Source organism: Drosophila simulans, chromosome 3L, assembly GCF_016746395.2.
Source record: "Drosophila simulans strain w501 chromosome 3L, Prin_Dsim_3.1, whole genome shotgun sequence".
In the NCBI taxonomy this organism is placed as follows: domain Eukaryota; kingdom Metazoa; phylum Arthropoda; class Insecta; order Diptera; family Drosophilidae; genus Drosophila; species Drosophila simulans.
The window spans coordinates 814330-822079 of record NC_052522.2 but is presented as its reverse complement, the minus strand read 5'-3'; the positions used below and the strand labels follow the sequence as shown (position 1 = coordinate 822079).

The 7750-nt window shown below is 43.7% G+C and overlaps 1 pseudogene; it reads right to left on the bottom strand.

Moving 5' to 3' along the window:
* Positions 1–258: 258 nt before the first annotated feature.
* On the bottom strand, positions 259–3040 carry LOC27207027 (annotated as a pseudogene).
* Positions 3041–7750: the final 4710 nt, after the last annotated feature.

Here is a 7750-nt window from a genome sequence, read left to right as displayed (position 1 = left end):
TCATTTTTAACTCTCATTTTAAAAATAAAAAGATATGGTTTTCAGAATACACTTCTCAGTTTTTGTCCCCAATTGTTTTCTCTGCATCCAGAAGATACGGCTGCGTTTTGGGAATTTTTAGCGTTTTACAAATTTGAAAATTTCTTGCCGCATTTTTACGACTTCCCCGCTCGATGTCTGCATTTTGATGTCGATCGTGTGTTGTCACTGAAGTTGGCCCGATGCGTCCCCCTTGCAGCACGTTGCATGTGGCACGCGCGTCGCATAATTAATTAAAAACGCATTTAAACGAAGCTTCACGACAGTCAATCGTTCGTGCACATTTGGCCACAGTCTACGTAGCATGTGGGGCTGTCTTGGCGCAGGTTTTATGCATTTTCTAAGAAGCCTTTCGTCGACCGCCATAAATATAAATAAAGAGAATGGAGAACTATATTATTCTCGTTAGAATCGCCTGTCTCCGCCTTTTGTCTTCTGACTCCGGGGCTCTGTCTCGACGGCAACATGTGTCTTTTGACGAAATACTGACAAGCCTTTGGGCTTGAGGAGGCAGTTGTTCTTCTGCGGATGCGAGGAGCCACAATTGACGACCTCTTTTGCGGCCCCATCGATCCGATCCGTTCACTTGAGATTTGCATACGGAGAAGGCAACGCAGAGGTTGGCAATCTTTTGACCTCTGTTTTCGGGGTTTTGGGTCGACTTGGAAAGGTTGAAAGTTGGCTGGGAAGATAGAAAAAGGCCTGAGAACAAGATAGCACAATCTCACATCACAGAGAGGTAATGGAAGGTCAAATTGATGTTTGTAATTTCAGCATATTACTTTTCATAGCCCACCGGATGTATAAATTCCCACATTGAAATGATCGACTGAACGAACTTCCAATCGAATTTAATATACTTCCTCAACAGCTGCCAGAATTTTGTAGAATTTCACAGATTGCTCAAAACTCGGCCTGCCAAAACACAATCATAATTGCTCAAATGACAACATCCTCTATGTTATTTACTTGCCCCTAAAAAACAGAGAACTCATATATGTACCTTTGCATGCCATTCGGATTTTCAGGCGCAAGCGAATCAAGTTCGGATCGCAGACGCACATTTATTTATGAAATTCCGCTTCTGAATCGCCTTTGCTCTTTTTGGGTGTTCGAGAATTAAATAGCTCACTGAAAGCCACTTAACAGTTGATTTCAGCTGAATTTAATGCAACATTAGCGCTTCTTTATGCCGCTTCCACCGCGAAGACCCGCGGAGGTGATAGAATCAGATAGAGTTGAGTCTGCAGACAACCCATGGGATTCGTTGATGGGAAACAGCTGACCAGCGAGTACCGAAAATATTTTATTTATGTGCCAGATAAATAAAGCGAAGTACGCCGAATACGGGGAAAATATATAAAAAGCTTCGTGGCGCCTCTGATTGGCAGGCCACATGGATTGAAATGTTAGAAAGTCGAAGATGACTGGCGATACAATGCAGAGTTCCAGCGAAGTTAATTGTTCGTGTATACAAACCAATTTTATTCATGGCTGCGTCAGAGTAATTACATATAACCATTACGTTTATTGACAGTATATAATTAGACCTAAACATACCACCCAAATGATCAATAGATATTTGTATCCACTTCACACTCACTCTCATTACCTGATTAGGCCAACTTAATATCCCCATGAAGTGGTAATAGAATCCTTCAGCCAACAACAGTTCACTTGGCCCCGCAATCGATTTATAACAGATCGTTGGCCGGGCCAAGAAATCGCTTCATTTAAGCCCACTTTGGACGCGGCCTCGTTGGCCACACTCTCCAGTACGACACCTCGGAAGGAGGTAGATGAGATCGGAGAAGATCGAAGGGGAACCCCATAACGATCATTGTCATGGATGGTCAGCTCAGCGGGGCGGCCATTGCTGTTAACTACTGTACTGAATGGGCGCATTTGCACAATTTGCACTCACTTTTTAGGCCGTAATAAATTCGCATAAATTTTTAACAGAGTGGCGTGCCAATAAGCGAGCGATTTGTGAGCCTAATGAAGGCGATTTGTTGCGGCACCAACTGCCACTAAATTAGACACGAGAATTGATGGGACCCAGACCCTCAAGGTGCTATCAATACGCCCCACACACTTTTAACGAGCCGCCACTGATATTGCCCGCATTCGCTTTATTTGGGAAATCTATGTGGAAATATTTTATTTTATATAGTTCGATCAACTGGTCTGCGGATCGTCTGATCGTTTTTAGTGTGGCAAACCAACTTCTGGACAACATCAGAGACGGCTTGTCCAGAGATGGCCTGTTGCCACCTCATTTGGTGCGAAGTGTTTGTTTCTCTTCCATTTTTTTCCTCGGAGCTTACGCACTTTTCACACAAACACATTTCCGATCTGGACCGATCACTAATTTGTTATAACATATCACTTTTATATATACTGATTCAAATTCTATACTGTTCTTGTAAAGTACACTATATTTCAATCACGAATGTATTGCCCTAAGCCTGTTGGCTTGTTTAAAAATGTCTACAGCTGGTCGAAATGGATGATGAAAACACCTGCAAATTGCAAAACATTGAGTGGCACTCGCCGGGGAGGAGGGCCTTTTAGCCGAGCCACATCCTCCCACATGTCCGCGAGGCAATAAGTCAGGAAAGTCGGGTTGCAAAGGCAATGGCACAGGCAACCCTCGCAGCTGGCAGGAAGCCAAATCCTCGAGAGGGGAGGACTTTGGCAGCGCGGGCTGGGGCTCTCCCATGCGACACCTCCCACATAGCAGCCAGCTGGCTGGTAAGATCCGGCTCATGAATACATTTGAACTCGTTAACTCCGACACACCCCAACATTTGCTTTTGGGGGTTGTTCCGAACGCCGAGCTCCGAGTCCTCGGCCGGGAACTCACTCATCCATCTCGACCGTCTCGTCCTCCGATTGCGTCCGTGTCCTGGCTTTGCACGTGCACAATTTCGAGTTCATCAAAAGGAATTTGCTTTTGGGGAGCGTCCTCGTCTGACATTTATTAGAATTCTTGGCTATCCGCTCGTTTTGGGGGAGCCGGAGGGGAAAATTTTCCGGGCAGGGGGAGAGGGCGTAGAAAATTCAGCTTTGAAAGCTTTCAACCAGGAATAAGTTTTCCTTGCTAGAAGCACTGATGAAAAATACCTAGTGTATCCATGAAATATTCTATGATGATGATATAAAATTATTGTTATTAAATTATTATAGTAGTATTGACTTCTGCTTTCTATAGCAAAACTAGGATGGGAACTTAATGTAACATTTTCAAACTTTTCTTTCACTGGGTTCAGTCACTTCGTTTCGGTTTGTTGATTGTAATGTTGGTTGACTGCCATTAAAGTTTGGTTTGTTCTCGCTTCAGCTGGCTGGGTGCCAGTGGTTGAGGATATGAATCCGTATCTGTGGCGGATTTGGATGCCTTAAAGCTATTTGCAGGGCATTGAAATCGGAGCCGAAACACGCCACGCATTTTGACTTTTGCAGCTGCAAAAACTGGAGAATGAGTTGTGCGGAATCTCCATGTGTTTCATGTCGCGGAATTTGCCGTTGAGAATTGTTTGATGTTGTCCATAGGGAAATCAATAAAAAGACAAGTAGCGAAAGGATTTTAAGATTTAAAAACAAGAGCGTGAAAGCGATGAACGTAATGTTTCATTTGTCTTAAGAACACATACAAATATTCCCAGAATTTTGATTAGGAAGCTTACATTTGTCCCTTGTTTATCTCTTTAATTTCGAAACAGATATAAGCACCCCTTGTGTGTGTCTACTAATTTCATGTACTATTCCCTCGACTAATTTCGCTCCGAAAACAAATCAAGCAAAGCAAACAAGCCTCGGACATTTTCGTTAGACAATTTCGCTGCGGAAGGACAAATTAAAATTACTTATTAACATTTACCAACTGAAGCAAACAAACTTGGGCAAACATACGAGCCAAACCGACTGTTGTTTGTGTGCCAAGCCCTTCGTCAAAAAATTCGACATTTGTTCGAGCACAAAGACAAACAATCCGAGGCAAGAGGATTAGAGGACCACCGATTGCGACTGCTGAGCACTTGTTATTCCAATTTAATTAAGTTAATTGCTAGGATTTCGTGTCATTGGGCGATGAAGTTCCGTTCTCGAGGGTTGATTAGTGGACTTTCGATCCCAGGAACATCGAAATCGATGGCACCTTTCAAGGCGCAACCCCCGAACAATGGGAGCGAAATGTGCACAGACTTGCGTGCGAATTGCATTGGCAAATGTTCTGAAAAAACAGCTCGAATGAGGAATACTTTTTCGCACATTTGTTTTGTAATTTCCGCATTTCAGCGGCAGGCATTTGTCTCTGCAAATATTTGCCATTTCAATGGGAAATCTGCGCGGATTGCGGATTGCGGTGCCGCTTCTGTTTCTCCGATCGGAATCCCTTAATTTAAGTGGGCGCGACAGTTGGTCGATGGGCAGCGGCAGCTGCATCCGAGTGTTCCCACTAATTGCACCATGCAAATGGGTGATTTTTCACTGTTTCTGCCTCGAAATACCCAACAAACAGATGGCTCTATTTACCACTCATGCGGTAGTGGCATTAACAGCTCATTGTGGGAAGGTAAAATAGATTAGGGATAGTCTTAGTCATTATGAAGGTATTGCTAGTGGTCAGACAGTGCGAATATACGAAGTCAAAGCTGAAAACCCCCTTAAACAGTGAGGTTCATTCCGGTTAAGTGCAAGCTGAGATCCTGGCCACGGGGAATCAGTTTTTATAACTCAATCAACGCAGCCGTCGCTAATGGCACATATGGGGATTGGTTTTGTACAGAGATTGGTTTTCCAATATCATCAGACCGCCCCTTTTGCGGCTGCAACTTGCGGCACAAACATTCGACCAGCAAAAAGCGCAAATGCTGCAATCGCTCGGGTTTTTTGGGGTGGCTTTGCACATCCTGTGGGGGGTTCGTTCTCCCCGAGAGTTAGTCGGCGTCGAAAGTCAAGCATAAATGCGTTACGGACTATCAATCTTGATTAGACGTGATTTCTGCTCTTCGAGCACAAAGCACAAGGCATTAAAATTAACAGCCGACATCCAGAGGACATCCCATCCCATGAAGTGGATGACAACAAAAGACGGACACGTGCCTGAGAGATATATGGGTGGCATTTTGGCTTTTAGGGAAATTTGTTCTGAGCAGATTTAATGACGTCTACGGTTACATGACTCAAGTTGCGGAGCGGAAAAGCCAAACAACTTTGGAAAATGAAAACATAAAAATGTCTGGCCGCAGCGATTTTCTCATTATTTTGCACCGTTTTGTGGCAATTTCAATAAACAATAAATCCCTACCGTGCTCGGCCCCCAAAAGCAGCAAACATTGTTTGACTATATATTTCTGCCGCAGCTCGAAAAGGCTCGATGTGGCCACAATTTATAGCAATTTTCACATGAATTGAATGCACGGCGCAGGCGCCTGCCAACAAGAGCGACAACAAGCCAGCTGGGATCGGAATGGAGCGGAGCGGATCGGATTGGAGCTAATCCGGGGTTGGGTTCTACACTCTGCAAAATACTAAGAATGCTATTTTAATATTATCTATATAATATATAAATAGAATTAAGACGCTCTCCGAAGAACTCGCGCTCTCTGAATGCAGATTAAATATAATATTAATTAGTTATTAGTAACATTTTCCGGTGCAGTCTGCAAAGAAAGAGAGAAAGAGACAGAGAGAGAGAGAGGAATAGAGAAGGGGCCACAAAGTCTGCTGTCGTCGGGGCGTATGAGTGACGCGACTCTGCTGAATGGAGCTGCAGTTGGCTGGAATCGATGGAGGAGCCAACTGACTGGCTTACTGGCCATTGCCTGTTGGCCAGCGAACATAATCGTAAACAAATAAAATTATTGCTGCCGATCATGCACACAAATTTATGCACACACGGGAACGGGAACCATCATCTCCCCCCGCTCTTCTCACCCACTGCCTTTGCCTATTTTGCACTAATTTTCCAGGCGAAAATGGCCAAACTCTTGGCACGAGGTGTTGCCGCAAGCTGTGTGTGTGAAATATGCAACAACAGCGTGAAAAAACATGAAAGCAGTGGTCCAAGACTCGGTTGCCTTTTCATGAAAAGCGGCTCGCACACACAGCGGGAAATGCATTTTCGCGTGCGGCGGCGCTTGGCCAGCACATCTGGCTGAAACGCTGAAAACTTAAAACTGGCAGCCAAATGTTGCGAGACCACATAATACAGGTAGTCAGTCAGTCAGCGCCGGTCAGTGATGAGGTGTTAGTTAATGCACCGTGGTCTTAGTCCAATGGAATGTGGGTGGAGCAGTTAGCTCCATTAAGTAATGATTAAATTTTATTCAAAATTGAATGCTTTATATGAGGGACGAATTTGGCTTAGAATATTTACCAATATTTAGAAACTTCTTCCATTCGGGCTAATGCGTCTTACCAGTGGGTTAATTAATGTTGCTTGTGCCTTAATTTAAATACATTTACGATGATAATTACAATGTTCTTCGCCTTTTGATAGCCCCACCATTCGAAAACCCTCTCCGTGTCAGTTGATTCAAGACATCTCCGTGGCTAATGAAGACTTGAGCATGACGTGCTGATAGAGATCGCACATGAGGCCAGTCTTTTGCGCGGTGGGTCTTCTTTCCTTCCTCCATACTCATACTGTCATCACGGTCTGTAATATTGGTGCTTCTCGTGGCGTTTGATAAACGATATACGGCTTTAGTTTCTGACCAGAATGGGCTGATAAACGCTTGAGTGGGCGAGACCCCAAGGCCAAACCCATCATTAGGACAGTTGTTTGTTCCGCTGCAGTCAGATATTTGCTGATTAAATTCAACACGGGATAAAGAGAATGGACATCTGTCGTTAAAATATGGTATTGAATGGGATATTAGTTTTAATATGTATATAAAATATATTTTAAAGTTTTTATTTGGTTGGATTTCATAAGTGCTGGGCACTGAATAATTTCATTTAGTCCTTTTTATTGTGGCGCGAAAAAAGAAAAAGGACGAAAACGGGACAGCAACTGGGGCTTCCTACTCTATTTCTATGCTCAGGGGTTGGTATTTGCACCCTCTTCAGGATCAACGGCCATATCAATGGCATTTGTTTGACTTGTTTTTGTTGCCTTTGTTGGTGTGGGCCTTTGTTGTTGCTAGCTTTTAGCATAATTAAACGACACATGCCACAAAATGCACTTCTACGGCATTCATATCCTCGTTTCAACAGCGTCATCATCATTCGACACGGCATCCATATGTTCTATTAGTAACCCGCGTGCCGGCCCATCCCTTGCCCCAATTTCGTCACTCACAAATTACTCCGTATGGCTGAAAACTGGTGCCGAACATAAGGTTTCATTTCGAGATCCCAATCCCACACTTTTGCTCTTCGTTTTAATTTAATGCAAATAAGTCCAGCTGATGGATTAGTCTTCTTCACGCCTCGCCTCTGTGGCCTGGACTATTTTCCAAGTTGATGGATTCGGTTCGTGTGCTTTTTATAATAAATTTAATCATGCAGGTGCAGGGTGGTTGTTGGATGATAATGATAATAACTATGACTATAGGTACGTAATTAACGATGGCCCGGCATGAATAGCATTAGAACTAATATTATTTCGATATGCCGACACAGAAACACCTGACACATGCATCAAGATAAAGCTGATCTGCCTCGTTGCATTGAGAGATTAATTGCCCAACCCCGACAGTAT